Source organism: Phyllostomus hastatus, unplaced genomic scaffold (genome assembly GCF_019186645.2).
Source record: "Phyllostomus hastatus isolate PE091 unplaced genomic scaffold, TTU_PhHast_1.1 phas_scaffold_21, whole genome shotgun sequence".
NCBI classification, from domain to species: Eukaryota; Metazoa; Chordata; class Mammalia; order Chiroptera; family Phyllostomidae; genus Phyllostomus; species Phyllostomus hastatus.
The window spans coordinates 41,865,962-41,890,189 of NW_025334017.1; the positions used below are offsets into that span (position 1 = coordinate 41,865,962).

Here is a 24,228-nt window from a genome sequence, read left to right on the forward strand (position 1 = left end):
ATGGGCCAGTTTTGTGTCCTATATAAGTTTATTTTGATGAAATTATTAAAAGTTTTAAATCTCTTTCACTGTGTTCCCAAATCTGAGAAATTCTTTTAATTAACATGATTATTTTTGCTTTTCAATTGCATATATGCGATTCATAAGTAACATGGTCATTTTCTCTGCACTTGGATGGGTCAAAGCCCCAAATAGACAAGAATGAGTGTGCATCTGATTCTAATGTAATGAATACTTCCCTGCGTTCAGCCTTAGTCCGTGTGTGGCAATAACTAACTGGTGCAATCTAATGGAATAATACAAAGACTCCTCAGAAAAATGAAATCCATAGATCAGAGCAGTATGCTCTTGCAGCTCAGTGTTAGCGCCTTTCCCAAGATCTCATGCTTTTAGCCCTTGCCCAGGAGTTGTGAGGATGCAAAAAAAAAATTGGGCTTAAGTTTCTCAATTGAAATGAGATGGGGAAAGAGTTGTATTTGACATCCAAACTTCTGGGATTAAAATCCATTTTCTGACTTTACTGACTGGGTACACACGGAGAGGTCACATTCTCTCTCTGAATCTTCACTTGCTAACCAATCAAATAGAGGCCCCAATCCTTTCTTTGTGCTGTCTCAGAATATTGCTCCTTCCATGAACTAAAATATTATAAAGTATTTTATAATATACCAATGAAAATAGTACAAAATAGTTTATTTCATTAGAAAGCACAAAGAAAATATAAGTAATAGTTATCATTTTTTCCTCTTCCTATTTTATCAAATATTATCAACTCCATATGTGTTTAAATGGCCAAAAGGTACTTGGTGGGTCAGTATCAGGCCTGCTACGCACAGCTGTGCAGTTTGCACACCGCGGAACCAAGGCTGTCAGGATGGGACGCAGAGGGGCTGCGTCTCCAACCTGAGGTCTGCTGGCAAAGACTCAGGGCTGCTTTACTCACTCGTTTTCGCCAATGAACACAAAAGGACACTCTGTGTTACCAGGAGCCTGGATGGTACAGGCAAGTCAGGGCTTTCTGGAATCAGTCCTAAATGTTCAATTAAATATGTTTACAATATTATTTCATTATACCCATCTCAAAGTAAAGGAATTAGAATCAGGAAACCTGGATTCTAGCCCTGGTTTTGCTGGAAATCAACAATGTTAAGCAATTTTTTTAAGCTAGTTTGGGCTTCTGCTTACTCATTTATAGAATGGAGAGGTTACCTTCTGTTTATACTGGGTGGTTAAATTATATGCCAACATAATTCTTTCGTACTCTGAAAATGTAGACATGTTCATCAATCAATGGATGGTCTGACTGCCTTTTACTCAGCTCTGCCTTACTTAAAAATTCCTGGTAATGGGCACACAAGGTAATATACAGATTATGTATTATAGAAATCTACGCTTGAAACCTATACAATCCTATTAACTAATATCATCCCAATAAATAAAATAAATAAATAAATATTTCCAACAATCTGTCATTAGTCCCTAAGAATAACATGCTCAATATTTAAAATCCAGAAAGTTCCTGTGGTCAGCCACCACCTGGTGCAAATGAGGTCCAATGCTCTTTACCAATGGCCAAAAATCCACATCCACTCTTTATTTTCTTTCTCCATCATGTTTGGTCTCAAAATTCCTTTACTCACTTCACTAAAAAAAAAATTGCTTGCTGGCTATTGTGTAAAAGATAATTGATTTAATTATTTTTTTCTTTTTTATATTTTTTATTATCTTAGTGTTGTTCAAGTACAGTTGTCTCCAGTTCCCTCCCACTCCCTCACCCCACCCATCCCCACCTCCCCACCTTGATCCTACCTCCCTTTGGCTTTGTCCATGTGTCTTTTAAACATGTTCCTTGATGACCCTTCCTCTTTAAGGATTATGGGGGATTTGCCCCCCATAATCCCCCTCTCCCTTCCCCTCTGGTTATTGTCAGTTTGTTTTTAATTTCAATGTCTCTGGTTATATTTTGCTTGCTTGTTTGTTTTATTGATTAGTTCCACTTAGAGGTGAGATCATATTGTATTTGTCTTTTACCTCCTCACTTATTTCACTTAGCATAATGCTCTCCAGTTCCATCCATGCTGTCATGAAGGGTAGGAGCTCCTTCTTTCTTTCTGCTGCATAGAATTCCATTGTGTAAACATACCATAGTTTTTTGATCCATTCACTTACTGATGGGCATTTAGTTTGCTTCCAACACCTGGCTATTGTAAATTGTGCTGCTATGCACATTGGGGTGCATAGATTCTTCTGAATTGATATTTCAGGACTCTTAGGGTACAATCCCAGCAGTGGAATTATCAGGTCAAATGGCAGTTCCATTTTCAGTTTTTTGAGGAAAGTCCATTCTGTTTTCCACAGTGGCTGCACCAGTCTGCATTCCCACCAACAGTGTACCAGGGTTCCCTTTTCTCCACACCCTGGCCAGCACTTGTTGTTTGTTGATTTATTTATGATGGCTATTCTGACTGGTATGAAGTGGTGTTTCATTGTGGTTTTAATTTGCATCTCTCTAATGGTTAGTGTTGCTGAACATCCTTTCATATGTCTCTGGGCCCTCTGTATGGGGAGGACATTCTTCTAAGGATTGTCTTCCACTCAGAAGTGAGGAAGTTTTCTGTTCAGTGGATACAGTCTGCTTTGATGTTGACAGCACAGTCATCAGAGAAGAAGGCATTGTTATGCTGGCCAAAATCTGTGGAGTTGAGGATGCTGTGTCAGAAATGATAAAGTCAGCTATGAGTGGGGCAGTGCCTTTCAAGGCTGCCCTCACAGAGTGCCTAGTACTGATCCAGCTCTCCAGGGAACAGGTCCAGAGGCTCATCATAGAGCACCCTCCACACCTGACCCCTGGCAAAAGGGAGCTGGTAAGTCACCTACAAGAGTGGAATGTTCAGGTTTTCCTAACAGCTGGTGGATTTAGGAGCATTGTAGAACATGGTGCTTCAAAACTTAATATCCCACCCACCAATGTATTGGCCAATAGCCTGAAATTCTACTTTCATGGTGAGTATGCAGGTTTTCATAGGATGCAGCCAACAGCTAAATCTGGTGGGAAAGGCAAAGTTGTTAAACTTTTAAAGGAAAAATTTCATTTTAAGGAAACAATCATGATTGGAGATAGAGCCACAGACATGGAACCCTGTCCTCCTGCTGACGTTTTCATTGATTTGGAGGAAATGTGATCAGACAAGTAAAGGAGAATTCGGAATGGTGCATAACGGACTTTGTAGAGCTTTTGGGAGAAATGGAAGAATAATGAATTTTTATACAGTTCACAACAAATTCATATTAATTTTTAAAAGTTATACAGTTTGGCACCATTTGCTTGCAACTGTCCATTACAACTTAATGGTTAAATTTGGTACCAATTTTCTGTACTTCCAAATAAACTACAGTTAGGGCTTTTTTTTCCTTTTTTTTTTTTGTTTATTGTTGTTCAAGTATAGTTGTCTCCATTTTCATCCCAGCCTGTTCCCCTCCCCACCCATCCCTGCCTCCCACCCTCAAACCTATCCCCTTTGGAGATTTAATTATTTTAACCTAAACAAACAAAGCGAAGCATTATACGATGGAATTAACCACTGACATCTCCAAGGTCTGAAGTTCTAAGCCACCCTATTTAAACTGAACTTTAAATAGTAGGTTCACAGAATTGTGAAGAGTATGGGGAAACAGGGCATTATGGAGCATCAGATGCAGTGTCTTTGCTTTGTAGAGAAGGTGTGGAAGCTCTAAGTAAAGCAGCAACTGGCTACAGATCACTCCGTCCTCAGTGGCCATATCAGAATCCAGATGCCTGACTCTAGGTGCATTGCATTTGCAATGACATGGTTTAGCTTTGCCAGCTACATCTCCTGCCATTCTCACTCTTGCTCACTAAACTCCTGGACCTCCCAGGATTGCATCCAGTGTCTCTGGGTGGATTAGGAACAGGCAACTAGGAGACCATATACCAGGACATAGAGCCTTGTGATAGATCATAACCTAGCTTGCCAGAATATTCTCATTTATCCCAAACTTGTTTCCACCTTGGGATTTTTGTACTGTTTCATCTTCTTGGAGTACCTGATCTCCACATATTCCCCTAAAAGGCTCCCTTTCTTCCTTCAAATTGTTCCTTTTATGAGAAGCCAACATCTACTACTCCATCTGAAATCCTTAGTCCTGCTATATATTTTCCACTATATCAGTGATTTTCAACTGGGGCACCACAAGAATTTTTAAAACATGCAACACCTGGCTATTTAGTCAGGGGCACTGACTTCTTTTCCCTTAGATTGTCAAATAAAAAAATGACAACAGCCAACACAACAATAGTTGTCTGGTATGAATGAATCAAAATTATGATATCTATTTTTTATCAGATCAAGAAAAAATATATTTTTTGGAGTGCTGCAGAATTTCAGTAATTATTGTATGTGTGCCATGAGATGAAAAAGTTTAAAAATTGCTGCTCTATATTATGTCTGTGTTTTAATTTTGTATAGCCCTATCAGTCTTCAATATTATATTGGCATTATTTATTTTACACTTGATAATTTTATTTCCTTCTCTATTTGAAAGAGTTCCAAGAAAATAAAAAGAAAATTTTTCTTGTATTTTTTACTTCAATACCTGTTCCTGGAAAGTGTCTGGCATATAATAATACAAACAAACAAATTAGTTCATGAAAGACCTATTCCTAGTTTTCAGAGGGTTTATATTTTTTTACTCTCTTTTAGCAATGAGTTTGTTGATTTGAGTGTTTCTAAGAAATTAGATTAGCATAACTCAACCTCAGTTTGAAACACTTTAAATGTCAATACCTCTTTTTCTCTTAACCCAAAGTTGTACTTTTTTTACTCTCATTTCATAAAGCAGTACAGTGTGTAGAGTAGTAGACTCCACATGTGTCTTCTTGGAATATAACAACAGATTCAGAGGTTGACATGCTGTTTGGGCATTATTATCTGTTTCAAATTGGTTGACTTTGAAAAGAAACCTCACCTTGTCTTTATTACCTTAGTTGTTGATACTGGGTTCACATTATTCTGCTGACAACGATGCTCTGAAGCCAGGACTGTGCTCTTTTATGTCCATGGAGGTCTCAGCAAATGGTATCATTTTAATTACATTGTCTACTTTAAGCCCAAAATATTGATGGATAGTGGGCTAAGGGTCCCACTGGAAAAATACTGGCAGCATTTCTTACCTATTATGACATTTTTATTTAGCTCAATATTTACTTTCCAATCTACTTTCTTTAGTCACTTCATTTAAGGTATTATTATTCCTACTAAAAACATTTTCCCCACTGTGGCAGGGAGAAGAGTCTAGAGATTACAGTTGCTGCAAAGGCAAATTCAGAAACAATCCAAGCCAGACACTGTCCTCTGTGCAGAGCCAAATCCATCAAACTGAGAGATGAAACAGAAAAGTATACTCTTTAATTAGTTCTACCCACAAAAAGTGGTTTTCAAGGGAGAAGGGAATACTTGGGTCTATACAAGTGTCTTCCTGTCCCTTGGGGATTTCCTGTAGCCTTGAGGGAAAATTTGTTTGCAGATTAGGTCCTTCTGTGTTTTAATTTGGTGTTTTATAATGTGCATGTGTGTGTATATATATGTGGTTTTCAAAGACCTCATTTACTTAGCCATTGACAAGGCTGGATTGCAAGATCCTCAGAGAGCAAATGTACCCTTAATAAATACTCAGCATTTACACAGCACCTAGAGTAGATTCTGGCACATAGTAGGGGCCCTTTAAGTGTCTGTGAATGAATCAATCAATGAAAAAGCAAATACAGGAAATCAATGAGTTCATTCTTCCTACTTGATTTTTTAAGGAATGAATAAAATAATTTTTATTAAAGTAGTTATTCGGATTTATCCCAGCCCCTGGTCTCAATCTGAGAAAATTTCAGACTCCTTGCAGATCAGTTGAGGTCTCTATGGTAATGCCATCAACTTCTCTGTCCAGTCTGCTCGCATCTACTCCTTACAGTTGTGGTACCCATGTATACTTCCTAAAAGACTTGCATACAAAACTCTGTGGCAGAGTCTTTTTCCAGAAAACCTACCATAAGGCACCATTCCAAGACTATATTTTCTCAACTTTTAAAATACAAAAGATTCTGTTTACCCAAGGGAAGTGTTGTGAAGATTAACAACATAGAAAAGAAATATCATAGTTGACCATCAGTGAAGGCTAATTTTCTTCCCTTGTTTCTCTCATAATCTGGGCCATGTGTCAAGTCTTTGGTTGCCACAGAATAAGCTGTCAACACCTACTTGTAGCAGGACTGAAAAGTGTAACTGTCCATTTGAATGGAATATCCAGAATAAGTAAATCCATAGAGATAGAAATCAGATTAGTGGTTGTCGGGGGATTTGGGTTATGAGGAATGGAGGGTGACTGCTTTATTGGTATGCACATGTCTTCATGTGTCCTTTTCTTTAAAGCCTATAATGTGATAGCACATAAAAACTGAGGTGCTCAAATACCAGACCATCTTATGTGGACTCTGTAAACAAAATTCAAAGTTCAATTTTGGTAGAGTTTGCTTGCAATATGCTTGAGTTTCTCCCCATAGTAAAAGTAAAAAGTAGCCCAGCAATCACATCAGGCTCTTTTTATCTCTTAGAAAGGGCTGCAAGAATTTCCTCTTTACAGCTTCCATAAATAGAAACTAGGTTAGTTACTTGTCCAGGTTGTAGGTGTGAAGGCTCTCCTAAGAATCATAGGCGCCTTTTTTTTACCTAGACCTGCCTCTGAAGAAAAGCTAGCATATTTCATCTTCTCAGTATTCATTCTCTTTTGTGAGAAAACTAAAATCTTTATTGAGCTTTCCTCGCAAGTTAGGCAACCGTTTTTATAAATGACACTTGATCCTGTATGTTTTATATACTTCATTTAATATTTAATGAATAGATTTTAGGCACTACAGTAAATTTCTGTATCTTAGTTTCCCTTCCTGTAGTGGGGAGGTGAATTCTCTTTGGTGATGAAACAGTAGAGTATTTTGTTTAAATACGGTGTAGACACATTCACTTACACACGCATTCCATTTTCCATGGATCCTTGACGCTGGGAGAAAAAGGGTAAGAAGAGTTAGATCTACCAGTTTCTGAACATTGTTCATCTGCTAGGGCCATATGTTTGGTATTAGTTGATTATTATAAAAATGTTACATAGAAGAAAAACAACCCAAACAAAATACTTATAAACAGCAAGCATTTATTTTCATAGTCAGTCATGGGATTTGACTGCATATGGCAGATCCAGGCTGGACTTTGCAAAGTGACCCTGTTTTAGAGTGTGTGTCTGCTGGCCTTGGCTCCAAAGGCGAATTCAGTGTATATCTGCTTTCTGTGTGTTTGTTCTGGGACCTGGCATAAAGGGGTCATGGTACCTGAACCAATCTACCCGCAAAAGGGAAACACAACCCCCATACTGTAATTCTTTATAGTGTTTTCTACTATCCTCCATTGTAACCTCTCTATAATTACACAGCAGTCATCTGTTTACTTGAGCTTTTGAAGGGCAATAGGTCTTAATCACCTCTGGATCCATTATACCTTGGAAGTTGTTTGACACACAAAAGGCACTCAATAAATGTTTTTGAGTTAGCAGATGCTTAAGTGAATATAATCTGCATAAATCTATATCAATACATTCTAAAGGATTGTGCTAAGATGATGAATGGCTGAGTTACAATATGTAATTAGGACAAGTTTGACCTGCTTGGGCAGTTGTGGAATTCTTTGAAATTGACATCACAGAGTGCAAATGACAAATGATCCTTTCCTGCCAGCATGAGTGCTGTACGCTGGGCAGAATGGACCACTGGTCTGACCCAGTCTGTTTTCTTCTTGTATTCCTTCATGGGAACATAATGAAATAACTGAGAGATTGCAACAAATGTCTATGCATGGCTTTTAGGTCTTTAAAACATTGCGTTTGGAATTATTAAGGAAAAAAGATCTGTTATCTACAAAGTGTTCAACAAGAAACTCTTCAGGGACTCACCCAGTCGCTCCCGGGAGAGCAGTTCAAACTGACTCCATGAAGACAATCAGAAGGCATTCCTGGGGAGTCTTCTGATCGAATAACAACTGCTGGCTTACAGAACCCCGCCCTCAGAAATGGTCATAGGGATTGTGAAGACTTAGGGTTCACGTCTTCCTGCAACTTTTAGAAGTGGATGATGCTGGGCATGTTATTTAAGTTCTTTAAATCCCAATGTTCTCATCTGTCAAAAAGAAATATCTACTTGTTACATTGATTATGAAGAGAAAATAAAACAATGTATGTGTAGTACCTGGTAGTCTCATTTTTAGATGTGAAGCCATTTTCTTTTCAAATTTTTAAATTAGCCTTTTTTTGTGGAATATGGATGGAACTACCATTCTCTTTATTTAACTTTTCTTTTGCTATTATGTTGGTTCTCTCTAGAACTATCTTAACTTTAGTATCTTTATTATCTATCTAAATCTATCTACTATCAGTATGATGTGGGTAAGAGGTTTTAAATAGTTTATAAGGTAATCTGAATTCTGATTCATTTATGGCCAGTTTCTGTGGCTCAGTTATTCAATTCTGATCCTCCGTTTCCTTACATGACATTACATTTTTCAATTTATTGAAAGTGTAAGAGCCTATAAATTCTGTATTTCTGTATTTACCTACTTATTTCTACTTATTTTCTATTTGTGCATCCATTCATCTGTAAGTCCATCAAAGCCACATTTCACATCATTCACAAAAAGACCTTTATTTTTTAAAGATTTTATTTATTTATTTTTAGAGAGGGAAGGGAGGGAGAAAGAGAGAGAGAGAGAAACATCAATATGCGGTTGCTGAGGGTCATGGCTTGCAGCCCAGGCATGTACCCTGACTGGGAATCGAACCTGCGACACTAACAAAAAGATCTTTTAATCATAAACTGATCATTCATGTTAACTTGAGGTTACAGGTAAACAACTAAACTTAACAAAAACGTTGTTAAAACTGTGTATCATCTGACCACACACATTGAATTGGTGGCAAAGGCATACAAAACAAGCTTTGAGCTGAACCAAAAAATGAAAATTAAAATTAAGTAAATGACTTAGAGAGCTGTTATTAATATCCAATCAGTTAGAATAAGAGTATTTTAAGTAATAAGCTCCTTTGACATATTCAAATGTTATTTACTTTGTGAAAATCTAATCTACATAAAGAATTTTTTCAAGGACACACATGTCCTATAGATTAAGCCTATGTGGTCTTATTTACTATTCCTATTAAATACAATCCTCTATTTGTTCTTAAAATATAATCTTAGATACCAGTTAATTCTACTCTGAATTTAGCCTCTAGGAAGATGTTTCTCTAACCTCATCGCCCATGCCCACAGGTGTTGCCACTATCTTAGTCACGAGTGTTTGGAATTCTCTCCTGGTGATTACAATAGCTTCCTAGCTAAAGAGCTGCCTTCACAGTCACCCCTCTTCAATCCAATCATTACACAATGTGGGGATCTTCAAAGATACAAATTTTATTCTAAAAATCCCACTCAAAGATTTCTCATTTCCCTTAGGCTGACGGACAAACCTTTCAGCAGAGCAAATGGGGTTCTGGCCCCATTTATGGTAATTTCTCACAGTACCGCCTACACTAAGGTAGCAGTGAATTGAGCCCTGAGCTTCCTTATGCTTCTGTGCCTTTCTGTAAGTTCTTTGCCCTACAGGAAGCAACCTTTCTCCATTAACACACCGGATCCTATTTGATCATTTGATCAAACGCCTCCTCCACCAGGAAGCCTCCTCTGACCTCATCATGCATTCTCGTATGGGTCTATTATAGTTCTCCCCTTCCTTGCTTCAAAGCCATCTTTGCTTACCTGATTTGATGCTTAACACACCGTACTGTAATTACCTGAAAAAACATTTCCATTTTCCTCAGTACACTACAGACAGTTGAGTGCAAAGGTCCATAGTGTAATATAGTGCCTGGTGCATGTTAGGCACTTAGTAAATGTTTGTTGAATGAACAAAGTGAATGAACTTTTTAAAACAATTGCAATGTAGGTGTCGCATACAAAATTTCAAACAGGAAAGAAAATTACCATACAGGGTGATTTGTCTAAGTGCTTTGTTTACCTGTCATATTATGTCAAGGATCAAAGGATAGCACTTTTTTCTCTTCATACTGAAAATAGCTTTGTTTTTACTGTTTTTTTTTGTCCCTTCTATTAAAGGGAGCTTTCATGGTAGACTTTAATAGGACTTGATTGTCTCTGTATTCATATCTCCCTTGATATCCTGCTTTTCACCCTAAGTCAGCAAGATCAAAATCTTCTCCTAATTATTTTCACTACCTGCTGAAATAGCTGCTGCTGGGAAGGTGTCATTTGCTCCAACAATTATGCTCGTGGTAACGGTGCACGTTCTCACGAGGCAGGGTGGTGACGTCTGGACTTCAAAGGGCCTATGCCAACTGGCGATGTAATTGTAGTTCAATTAAAGCATTACTAAGGTGGCATGCAGTATTCTACTTCTGCTGTGTCAAAGATCATTTGTTCCAATAGAGCATACTGGCACCTTTACAGCAGCTCCCAAATTACACAGTGGGTAGCAGAACATTGCTCTTTAACTCCTCCAGTGCCCATCCATGTGAAGATGGCATTGGGCAGTTGGTGGGGCCAGATTTCCTTCAGCATGCATGTCATGAGCACTGCTTTGTGCCAGGCTCAGAGAAAGCCTCGGGGGCATAATTTCACCGATTCGTGGTACCAGGCGTTATCCTCACTTTTCAGAGGGATTAGGTAAAGCTAAGGAAAGTTCTACGACATGTCCCAAACCACGAGATGTGTCGCTCACCGAGTCTGTATCCTGGGGTGAGTTTCCTAACCTCTGAGATTCAGTACTTTTTTCTGAAAGGAAATGAACACCTTCATCATTGGTCTGTGTGTAGTTTGTAATGAAACATACCCATACATGTATGTCTGTCATGTATGTGTATGTGTGTGTGTGTGTGTGTGTGTGTATGTATCTATCTATCTCAAGTAGAGTGGTCAACAGAATGAGTGGTCAGTCACTTTTTTCATAATTTTTGTTTTCATTTTTGAAGATCTCCAAGCAGGTGTCTCATCCAGGCTCCCAGTTTTCTTATGACGAATGACACATTGACTTTGTGAGCCCTCTACACATTCCATGAAGGAGAAAATGGAAACTACACCAATATTTGGTAGGTCCTGAGGGGACCAAAGTTTTGCCACCGCAAGAAGTGCCTTTTGGAATACCAATTTAAGTTGGTTATTAAAAAACAAAAGACTCATAAAGAACCTTTTGCCTTCTCCCTTACCTGCCTGAAGAAATTCCAATAGAAGTACCTGCTTCAAAAAGGAAATCTTAGCATATTCACAATCCATTATTCATGTTAGCCTATTTGAATTAAGTGTAGCAAATGTGTGGATCCAAGAAAAAAAATCTGTTTTCTAGATTTCTTTGTGTGTCCCATTATTTCTGGGTTGCACAAGCAAGAATTTGTTTATCATCTGCTTGCTCTTTCTCATCTACCTGTAAATTACCTTCTTTCTCCTTGAAATCCCAGGGCTGGTACCCCTTCTTTTCAGTCCAGAATGGCATACACACTTCAACTGTCCAATGTGTCTCTGGGTCTTCCAGTTTATAGCACCCCCGAATATGCATCTGTCATCAATTTTGGACATTTTCTCCTGTTAATCTATCCCATGCTAACTGGATTATTAGCTCAGCTAGAAGAACTTAGAAGATGGGAGGAAAGTTATTTTTGTGTGCCCCCAAGTCCATAAGGTGATTGAAAAAAGCCACACGGTGATCTAGCTCCTCTTATGTCTTGTTCTCGCAGCAGCAGCCTGGAGGAGGACAGAGCTAGAGGGGTGTTGGAAGGAGGGTGTTGGGTCTGTCTTGAGACTGATTTCCTGGGCTCCCGCTAGCAGTTTGGTAAAGGCACAAAGCTGGTTTATCATGGTTAAGAACACAGAATTAGGAGTTGGAAAAGCATGATTACATTTTCAGGCTCTGTCATTTAATAGTTGACAAATTTAATCAAATACTAAACTTACCTAAGACTTAGTTCTATCATCTATAAAATAGGACTGATAATAACACTTGCCATATAGGGCTGTTGAGATCAGTGAATGAGATACTGTATATAAAGTTTTTGGCTTTATGTCTGCACCATTCTCAGAACATAAAAATGAACATTATTATTATTATTATTATTATTACTATTACTACTTTAACTTCCTGTGCCTTGTCTCCTCTAATTTCATCTCTTCTCACACATACTAGCTGCCACCCATCTTCAAACTCACCTCAGCTTTTCACATATTCTTGAAGGTGTTTCCATGGAGTGGAACAAGTGAGTGAAGCTACAGATTGTATGCAAATTTCCTCTGGAATTTATTCCACCCCCATCTTTGCATTTCAATGAGATTCACATTTCCAAGGCCCAAGCCTTGTCTGACAATTCCCCTGATAAAAGCTACAATGAAGACTTGAGCATAGTCTCTGAGCCCCTTTACAGGCAAGGTTTCCTAGCTATCACAATAAACCGGATTTCAGGGTATACAGTGTTATCAGTGATCAGTATCAGGCCTTCAGAATCATCAGCATAAAACTAGGTTGAGTTGGATGGCAGAGAGCTGTGAGTGTAATTCTATCACTTCCTGTCTGAAAGTGAATCAAGGATACCAGAGTGGCTCCTGTAGCGGTGTTTGTAGCAATATATGTCAACAGACTCACAGTATAGATCTCCTACTGTTTCAACTACAAGGCAAGATGGAGTGGAGTATAATTTGCTTCATTCTTGATATACAAATTTAAATAGAGTTAGGGAGCAGAACACCTAGTAAAGAAGGATAAAAGAGAAATAAGGAGAAAGTGAGAGAACTAGACAGAGACTTAGATGGTTTTCTCAAATACTTGGTATTGCAAGACAATTTCTAAGTATTTTGCTCTCTGCTAAGAACTTTCATTTTCCCCTGACATGTACTATACCCTTACAGAAAAAGATATTTTTTAAAAATTCCAACACTCAATAAGTTCTCATTAATGGTATTAAATTCAGAGAAAAAGATTCTCGGTTTTTAAAGAATTATAGTAGGCAATTAGAAATATGAATAGTTGGCAAGTTTTCAAATATTCCAAATTTACAGTAAAAACCCAGTTTTCTAGAAATAAGTGATTTTGTGGGGCCATATCATGCCAATAACTTTGTATTCAGTCCCTTAAGTGCTGAATATATAGTATTTTATTATTGCATGTATTATTTCCTCTATTATGTCTTGCATGCTTCTTGACCTTATAAAGCTATGATGTAAACACCATCAAGTAAATTAAATCTTGCCTTGATGGGTGAACATGCTCGTCATCACCATCAATTAAACCATATAGTGACTTCAGGGTCATTTATTTGCCCTACACTAGCTGGCCACAGATTGCTGTTTGTTAATTCTCCTCCCCTTCTCCTTCTTCCACTCCCCCACTTCCTCCTTCTCCTCCTTCTCCTCCTTCTTCTTCTCCTTCCCCTCCTCCTCCTCCTGAATTTCTGTTCCACTCATCTCACAATTACACATTGCCTTGGTCAATGCATCTACCTGCAAAAGAGCTTTCTGCTCATTCTTGTCTGCAGTGGCAAAAAAAAATACAATTAAATTAAAATAAAATCAAGATTATGACGCCTTAATTTCTTCTCTTTCAAAATGCATGTGGAAGCTATCTACTTCATCCCAAGCATGTGCTAAGATTTGGGGATATGATAAACCTCAGTAGCCTGTGGGCTAATGAAAGGGATCAGGCATCTATAAAATTAGCCATAATGCAATAAGAAAAAAGCGCGTTAACTTTTTGAGGGATCTCAAGCATTTGAAATTGAAAAAGGGATCTCAAAGTCAGATGCCAACAGAAGCTGACCGGAGAAGATGAATTAGAGAGGTTCCTCAGCTGCAAATGAAGAGAGGGAGCAGTCCTGCGGTCATTTAAGCTGCTACTCAGTAACAGCCCATTTTTATCATACCGAAATGGGGAGGAGGAGGTTGAGAAAGAGGTGATAGCAGTCTGTAGACTATGCTGTCAGACATTCTGTGTATCTTACCATTTGTAAAGCTGGTTATCCTCTCCTTCCTCCAGGGTGAGGAACTTGGGACACTACATGCATAATTAATGAATACATTTTAAAAACCTCAGAGAAAGACATTTCATATATAACATGGATGTAAAAATGTATATAAAATGCAGTGGGTACAAGTGTTTGACTTTGCTTCCTTCTTCACTTTTTCTTTTCATTTCTTCAGCAAATGAGTTTTGAGAGACTCTATGTACCAGACACTGTTTTAAGTTCAGGGCATACAGCAGCCAACCCAGCCAGCAAAACTCCTGTTCGCACAGCCCTTACAACATTCTAGTTTGGAAGGTGTGGACAATAAACAATTAAGTACATTCATAATACTCATGGACTTTTAAGTATATATTAATGTTTATACTTAATTTGTTAGCATTCTATACATATGTAAGTATATATGTGTATATGTTCACAAATACTATGCTTACATATGCATTTGTAATGAATGAATGCCTTCATTCATTAATTCAATAATTATTCTTCAACCCTATTTTTAATCTCACTATAGGGAACATAAATGTGGAGGTGAAGAGACCAGTTAAGTGGAAGTAATCCAAGTAGAATCTATAATGTCTAAGTCTTTCATTACTAAATGAAGTAATGAAAGTCTGCATGGAGAAAAAGGGTTGAGATTGAAACATAAATGTAAAATTGCAACTGTAATTATATGCTGCTAAAAGAGCTATGAGCTTTCAAGGGAACATGAATGCACTAATTCATTCATTCATTCATTCAGTAGTTGTGTGTTGAGCTTTGTTGTGCACTGGTCACTGTCTTCTAGGCATGAGGGACACAGCAATGAATTAGCCAAAGCTTCCTGCCATGATGGAGAGGGCATTCTCACAGAAGGAGCTAAATAATAAACAAGATGTGATGAGCTGATAATTAATTAATTGGTTGGCAGGAAAAAGAAACATGAGTATCAAAAGACCATGGTTTTGGATAGGGTGGCCTGGAAGAGAAGGACTTATTGGGAAGGTGACTTTTGAATAAGGATGTAAAAGCAGCCTTCTATCCAGTGTTTCAGCCTCCTCCACCTTAACAATGAGCATGATGTTGCATGGAAACGGGGGACGGTGTGATGCCTAAATGAGATCACACAGGCAAAAGCTTCTGAGCTAGTGCCTGGAGCTCAGTAAATGTTGGTTCGTAACCAGAGGAGTCTAGCTGTTCCCAATATTCACATGAGGTCCTGAAATCTGGTTCTCCTGTGTGTACATTTTCCTTACAGTGTTCTGTCTAACTTTTAAAACAAATAAATCAACCTCCACCTCTCCCTCTTCATGTGATAAGTAATGTTTGCATGCAACTAATACATTTTGCATGTAGGTGTACTTCTATTCATTCACCTCTATTAGCTTTGCAGTCCTGAAGAAGCCAGAATGCACTATATCCTTGTTTTATTTGTTCAAGACCTTGCTTGACGGGGTAGAAAAGTAACCCAAGTGAAGTGTTGTGGCAGTTCCAAGCCAGCATGGAAAATATCCTGGTTAAATTTCCCCGTGTGGGTTTTAAGAGTGTTTGTAGCTGGGAACAGTGGATTGGGCAGCACATGTGCTTGTGTGGTGACCTTGATAAGAAGCATAACTTTCTTAGATCCCCACTTTTTCACCCATAGCACAAAGGGAATGCTACCATTCTCTGACCCCTTAGGAGCATTGGGTGGGGGAAATAAGTTAATGTTTGGAAAGGTTTGTGTGACTCTCTGAGCCAAGACATTATCAAACTACAAAGTAAATTACAGGAACTGTTTGCTGTCCCATTAGTAACTCAAATAGTAAAGGCGTTCCTCCTGTCAAATGCTTGTAAGCTGAGTTTGTAACACACACTTGCCTTTTCACCAGGACAAAAATGGAAGTAAAAGAGTTAGAAATTCTTTCTTCTCAGATTCACTTTTAAAATGTTCTGTAATGCAAATTCTTATGGGCACTGACAAGTGTCTTTCCATAGGAACACCCTGCCCCAACCCCCTCACCAGGTCCCACCAAGCCTCGAAACAAGATAAAGTTTGGAGCTTTGAAGCCAGACCCAAGGCTGCAGGACTTTTATGACTTTAGCCAAGTCACAGAGCGTCCCTGACACTGTTTCTTGATATGTGAAGTGAGAATCACCATCATCATCCTCACCATTATCACCGTCATCATCCCTTCATAGTTATGATGTCCCCTGAATATAATGAAGTAGCAAAAATATATAGACTCTTTACTACGTTAAGCACTTTATACTATCTCCTTAAATGTTCACAAAATCCTATGAAGTATGGTTTATTATTATCATTAATTTTCATGTACAAAAATTAGGCTGTGAAAGTTAGCTTACCCATAGTTACAAAGCTCAAAGGCAGGAAGAATGCAGTTCTTCCTGATTATGGACTAGAAAGTTAAACCTCAGCTTTCTATGCTCTATTCCTCTTCATATACACTTGAACCTGGCACATAGTAGGTCAGCACTCCCCAATTTTCACCTGCAGAATGAAAATGCTTCGTAATTGCTGAAGCATTATTTATAGGATGGTACTTGAATTAAGACACATTTCCATAGACCAAATGTGTCCATCAGCCCTTTGTGCAGGACAGAAAACATCAGGACATCTGACGCATCTGCCTATTTATCACTGGGAACTTGCAGTAACAAATCCTTTCTAGCAAAGATGGAAAGACTTAGGGTTAGTACATGTCTGTACCAGGATGATACCTAGATCTCCAAAGGTCTATTCAAGCTCTTTGCAACCTATTAGCCTACAGTATTAAACCAAATTACAACTATCATGATCTACACTTTATTCCCCAGTGGAATTGCACATAACTAAGCAGTAGAGGTTTGGGGGTTGTATGGTGAGAAACGTGTTGGTGAAAGGCCAACAGAAGTAGCTCCTGCTAGACCATTTCCATGAACCTTCAAGTCTTTTAGACCCTAATCCTCAGGTAGCACAGAAGTGCATCTCACACCCTAAACTGCACATCATTTGGTAAAGTAGTTAGAATAGAGATCTAATATGTCTCCCCTTCTTAGCTGCTTAGAAGGAAATACCAAAATTGACTATGTATTTTTGAGAGAGAGGGAGAAGCTAGTGGTCAAAACTTGTATTTCAGGGCATTGCTTAATACTTTTCTCAACTTCTCTAAGACAATTGTTGAATCGTCATTAATCCTTGTTAATATTGCCTCTAAGAATTGTGTATTTTATTGGAGTGGGCAGGGGCAGGACAAGAAGAATATGAAGTGGGAGGTCATGTTGCTCTTTGAATTTCAAAGCTCCTTCTATAATGACATTCAAGCTTTGCCTGGGATAAGGAAAGCAGACTCACATCCAGTGAAAATGATTTCCAGTTGGCTGCAGAAACATCTCAGATACGTAAAATGGGGCAAACACTTTTTCGGCATATGAAACATTGCTTGATCAGACGTTGCCCGACTATCCCATCCAATCACTCAACACTTCTCCTTAACTCTAACCTCTAGTTTTGCTTAACTGCTTGGAGACACTGGTATGTGTGTAGCAAGCTTTCATGCCATTAGCACATACTGTTCTCCTTGTCTGAAAGGTGCTTCTCTACCTTGTCATCTGGAGAATCCTCCTCATCTTTCAAGATAAATCTTCACTTTCCATCCCTGTGGAACCAGACAGGGAATGATTAACTGCCTAAATTAGGTATACCTCTATTGCTGTCAAAATGGGTTGTTACTTCTTTTAGAACCTATATTCTAATGGAGTGTTTTTCTCTTTTGTTCCACTTTGACTTGTCTTCAAATTCAGCCTAACATTTTAGGTTTCAGACTCTAGAAAACCAGACACATTTTCCTGTGTCTAGTGCAGAAATACAGGTCAGCACTTCAATGAATCCATCATTTCTCTTTCCTTCTTTATCTTCCTTCTTGCCTTTCAGCCTTTTTTCCTTCCTGTTCATTTTCACTAAATTTAGGCATAATCCCCCGTACCTCCTAGTTCCTTATCCCTAGCAGCCATAGTATCAGAAAATCTAAAATTATCTCATGTTATCAGGCTGCGGCCTGACAACACATGCTTCATCTACCACCACCTCCCACCTGCAAACACTTGCTGTCCCATCGTCCCCTTCGGCAGATGTGATCCTGCCAGTCTGGTCTCCTTGCCCCTTCTTTTGTTCACCAAGAAAGTCTGTCCAGGGCCTTCGCATTGTCTCCTCATCAGGCCTCACAGAGAGATGTCCTCAGCCACTCTATGTCATGCACTATACCTCCTCATACTCATCATCACATCAACATGCATTTCTTTCAGGTGATTTAGCAAAATTAGATTATCTGCGGGTTTACTACTCTACTGTTCACTCTCCCTTATTTTGAAGACAAGGATGTTGCATGCTTTATTCATCATTATGTCCCAGGATCCAACAAAACATTTGGAACAGGTACGAGTTGAACAACTGAATGAATAAGTGAACATGTACATGAGTACCTGTAATGTGCTAGGCTCTGTATTAGGTAAAAGGAATACAAAAAAATTAATTCATGGCCTTTGGCAATGAGGCCCTCTTCCCTTCCTTAGAAGTCTTGATTTTCTTGTTTCCTTTTGTTCTCCTACATTTTTTTTGAGACATATTGTTTAGTGCAGGGTGTTAGAACCTTGTGATGATATCCTAAAGCAAAGGTCATGGGTCTCTTTCAGGAGAACCTGTTATCTGTGTCCTTAAAAGAGCTCATAACCTCAGGTACTTATTTGGCAGTAACCTGGGTTTGCTAATATGATGGTGTGAAATGTGAGATCAAATATATCCCTTAATTAGCATTCATCACAGGATATTGTGGTTAATGGTTCAAATACCCAACTACCCTACTAGTCTCAGAGATAGTGGCAACCACTTTATCTTACTTTTTTTCTCCACTCTTCATCCAGTGCCACTGTTAGTGTGCTCATTTTTTCCCTTAAAACAACCACCACAACAATTATGGCACCTACGTAATTGAATTTTAGAGCATGTAGGAAGCTTTAGATATTACGTTGGCTATCTTCCAATATTTCTGATGAGGAAAATAATGGTCAGGATTGTGTTCAAAGTAAATGGCAGAGACAAAGCTGTTATTGGGTCTATGACTCTAGGCTTGCCTGCTTTTCTGGTGCAAAGTGGCATCTTTATCTGAGAAAAAAACCCACCATTCTTGGGAATCACGCTGGGTTGATGAAACTTCTGCTTTCACAGTACAAGGCAGCAAACAGATTAGAAACGTGTGCTGAGTTAGCATGGGAAGCCAATGCTTCAAGTATAGAAGACTTAAGGCATATGCCGATCTGACAGCAAGAAATCCTGCCTCCTCTCAGACTGTCACTGGAAACAAGAATCTGAGAGCTGTCGCTGAATTAACCTATCAGGTAATTTTGGAGAAAAACATTCCTTCTGGAGGTTGGTCTACTTGAAGTGACAATAAAAGATTAGACCTGAGAGCAATTTGAAAGCAGACAGCATAGCCAGCCTTTCTCATACTTACGCCCATAAGGTTAATCATTTTCAAAGAATTAGCACATAGCATGTGATGGTTAATTTGATGTGTCAGTTTGACTGAGCCACAGGGTGCCTAGATCTGGCTAAATATTATTTCAACTTCAATCTGTTGAGGAGGAGGTTAGCATTTGAATGGGTAGACTGAGTCAAGCAGATTGCCCTGGCCAGTGTAGGTGTGCATCAGATCTGTTGAGGGCCTGGAGAGAACGACAAGGCAGAGGAAGGGAGAATTCTTCCTGCCTGACTGCTGAGATGAATCATTGTTCCTCTCCTGCCCTCTGCCTGGAATTTACATCATCAGTTCTCATGGTTCTCAGGCCTGCAGACTTGGACTGCAGCTACCCCCTGGGGCTTTCCTACATGGTCTGCTGTCTACAATTTGCGTAAATTGTAGACAGCAGACCATGGGACTTCTTGGCCGCCATCACTGTGTGAGACGACTCCTTGTAATGAATCCCTTTATCGGTTCTGTTTCTCTGGACAACCTTAACCAATACATAGAATTTCTAATTCTTGGATAACCAAAAAGCCTTATCAGCGGTATATATTAAATGGAATGCTCCACTAACTAGAAGACACCTCTTTCCAGATTCTTGAGGAAATCCTTATTTAATTACCTTGAGTTCCTTAAGATTTTCGAGAAGCCAAGATTTAGGGGTGGGGGAAGCCCATAATAGTCTTGAGCCCAACGTTTATCACACACCTCTGTTGGAAAAGGCTTGATGGTCATGGTGGTCTTAATTGTTTGCATAGTATCTTGGGTGATCAATTTCTCACCCAAAATTTGATGTCAGTGTGTTACTATAGTGTTTCACCAGTCAGATTGCGGCTGTAGCTCAACAGCCTTGACCTTTTTTCATCTGGGCTGTGGATGGACTCCTGGGCCCTTCATGAAGCCTTTCTGATGACGTAACTGTGGTTTGCACACAAAGGTCAGGCAGCAGGGCTGTGGAGAGCTCCCATCTGGTCTAGGCAATGCTTCCATCTCGAAAGCTGTTGTTAGCCCAAGCAATGGGCAGTGGAGCCAACATTAGACGTTACACAAAATGTAAAAATAAATAAAATAGCAACTTTATTCTGTGAAACAGATTCTGTCTTGTTCTATACACCCCTTTCTGTTGATGACAGAGGGAAATGGAAGTGGCACTTAAATTTACCATTTTCTTCTCATTTAATACTGTCTCCAGTTTGGTTTCCTTTCTCTTATTTGGACAAATACTCTGTAGAATCAAAGCTCGAATTTTCTATTAAGTATATATCTCTCTTCTCACATGAAGTCTCTTTGGTCACAAAGCGACCTTTGCTGAGGTCTCTCTCACCACTGCTTATAGTAAAGCTTTAATGCTCAAACCTCCAAGATTTACTTCTGCTATACAAAGGGAGATACTTCAATTTGAAAATCTCTTTTTTTCACACACCCAAACCTGCTTGCAAGATATTTGTCTTCCTTTAGTCTTTTTATCCTATTTTGGACATGGGAAGTTGACTATTGATGATTTTCCTACCCCCTTCTGTTATCTTGATCTTTCTGGGACCAAATGGAGACCACTAATCGTGCAGAGTGGAAGAAAAGACCAGAAGGAGGAAAGTCCCAGTAAGACCTTTCAAAACTCTGCTAAAAGGGTCAAAATCATTTATAAAACTTTCCAAAGTAAAAAGTTAACTGTATACCTTTTGTAATTTACCCATTTCATTTAACCTTATCAATTATATTACAACTCTTCCAAGTAAGATGAATTTCTTTTATGAATCTGAACTCAGTGCAATTCAAATTAGTGCCAGGCGGCTGCAATCACGAATCCCAGCGAGTGCCTGTCACATGCCAGAGTCCGCGCTAGGCTGCAGGAAGACTGACTGAGGCGGCACTTCCATCTTCTTTGAGTAGCTCACATCCTATGAGCAAACAAAACTTGTAAATAAGTTTTTTTTAATTAAAAGGTAAAAAAAATATACTCTGATCATTTCGAAGAGTATAAACAAGGCCATAGAAGAAATCTTTTGACTTCTGTAAAATATATACCGTTGTGGAACAGAGAAGGGAAAATTTAAGAGGTAGAGAATAGCTCTTCAGAGAAAGCCATGTCTGAGTTGAATTGTAAAGAATGACTCATTAATGCATGGAAAGGGGGAATCATTCCAGGCAGAAGGGCCAGTATGCCCCCCAAAAAGGACTAATGCATATCTTGGATGAAGAAGGATTTGACCTGATTCACTACTTGTACTCACAAAAGGCAAACAATGTTTTCATGCACTGGTTAAATGCTGAGTATTGACCATTTAAAGAGCACAAAACCCAGCTCCTCCTAGACCACTCTGGGCACAGGAGAGGGGAGACGCATTAAGTGAAAAATTAAAATAGAGACAACCACAGGGTCCGTGGGAAAATGAAGGCAGGCAGGCTAGGTTATGCATTGCATTTCCTAGGTAAACTGTGAGACTGCTCATGTCTTTCCTAGACCACTGGCTCATATTACTTAGAAGCAGGTTGGAATGAAGTGAGCTTCTTTAGAGGGAGCCATGCTTAATAGAGCACAATCCAGCCAGGGACACTGAAAAAGGGCGAAAATAGCACAGTTGAAGGGACAGTTGACACAGTCCCCATCTGGCCAGCTTTTCTAATATTCTTATTTTTGTAAGCCATCACTTCCCATCACCATTTAATGACGTACTGGCTGATTATTTTTTAAGAGCAAAGACAACATAAGAAGATGAATGCATGCTGCTGAGCTAAAGAATTATTCAACCTTAGGGAGAAGAATCACTTATGAACATCTCATTCATTAGAAAGCCATTAACTTGGCATCTGTGATCACTTAGACTTTTATGTCTTTGCTCTCTGTAAATACAGCATTCAAAAGCATATACATTGTAGCCATGGACTTAGGAAAATACAGGGTCCAGCACAAAGAATGCCCCTTTTTGTTACAAAAGGTTTGATCACAAAATCATAAGCATGTAATTCTGGAACATAACAATATCACACTCAAGCACACCCTATGACATTTTAGGTGAAATGTCTAAATTAAAGCTATAAGTTATTACATCCATATTATTACCCTACCGACCACACTCCAGCAGGTGTTACTTCTGCCTGACCTCGTATTTCACCTTCATACGAAAATTCACTGTACTCAATAATAATTTAGTGATAGAGCCAGAACTAGATTCTAGATCTCTATTTCCCAATGTGATACTTTTTTTCTAGTTGATATTTTAAGATGTTTTGAAAACCAACCATAAAACTCCTGCATTTCTGTATAAATGTTGCATATGGGCTACTTGTGTTAGAGGAAATACAATAATAGTTATGATTTTTATACAGTGTATAAAGCACTTCACATATATAAAGTCATTCATTCTTCAGAACAACATTAAGAGACGTGGATTACTATTGTCCCCATTTTGAAGGTGAATAAATTGAGGCCCAGAAGTGAAAACTTTTAGCTAAGGTCAGACAGCTACTAAATAGTGAAGTCTGGGCTACAGATTCAGAATATTTACCTCCAAAGCCCTCTACTACCATTTTCATGCTCTTGTTGCAATTGAGCTTAGAACTGGAAATTTAGGAAATAAGCTATGACTAATAATGTATTAGCAAGTGTTTTGGTTTATGTTGGGGTGGAGGGGCTGAGATCTCAAAGTCTCCAGAATTTCAATGAGAAGAGGCAGGCTAGAGTCCTGCAGCTCCTACAGGATTATAGAGATGAAAGTATCACAGGTAGAAAGTGGAATCCATCCCCCCCCAAAACCCTGCAGAGTTCTAAGTGTGTAAACTGGGCCCTGGTTGGGTAATGAGCTGGGGGGCAGAGGATGAGCTTGGTACCCTAGGGCTTTTGAAAGGCTGTTTGAACGGCTTGACTTGAAACCCACTTGGGGGTTGCAATTGAATGGATATTGTGGGTTCGCTGAGATGGAAACAGAATTGAGGAGAATAAGAAGGAAAAGAAGTGTATGAATCCGAAGATGGGCTGATTTCCTGGGACAGGAGGGTGAGATCCCTGCATATTCTGGGTTCGTGGGGGAAAGGCATGCCAAGGGAAATGGGTTTTCACCGACTCCCAAACCAGTATCTTAAATATCAACTGAAGAAAGGCTGCTATTGGAGCTAGCATCTGACTTTAAGTGGTATGTGAAAATTCAGATGACTTGGACAGGCTAATACTTGAGCACTTCTTCAGAAATACATTTGCTATGTATTTGTTCCAAGTAGTTCAGAGACTGAGCCCCAGTCTTATGGACCCACTCAGCAACACCAATGGCCTTGACTTCGCCATGTCCTTACTCATCACAGAGCAGTTTAGACGCTATCTTCTGTTATTTGTACATGCTGTCCAGCAGGTTCGCAATTCCTCTTATACCCCATGAAGCTTACTAAATTCTTTCCAACCCTGTATAGCATTCTCAGAGAACAGTGATAATGAATACAATTCTCTTCATTTGTAATATTTCCAATGAGATTGAAAGCCCTCGTGAGATTGGACTCCCGGCAAATGCTCAGCTCGTACTCCGCTAAACAAGCTCTGATAAAGGCAGGTCCTGGTTGTTGATGTATTCAGAAAAATCCGTGTGACTTAAACATTTTGTTTCCCCTGAAAATACACAACTACTTTATCCTTAAAGAGAGG

The 24,228-nt window shown here is 39.0% G+C and overlaps 1 pseudogene; it reads left to right on the plus strand.

Moving 5' to 3' along the window:
- Nucleotides 1-2,541: 2,541 nt before the first annotated feature.
- Nucleotides 2,542-3,256, plus strand: LOC123833004 (annotated as a pseudogene).
- The last annotated feature ends 20,972 nt before the right edge of the window (nt 3,257-24,228 follow it).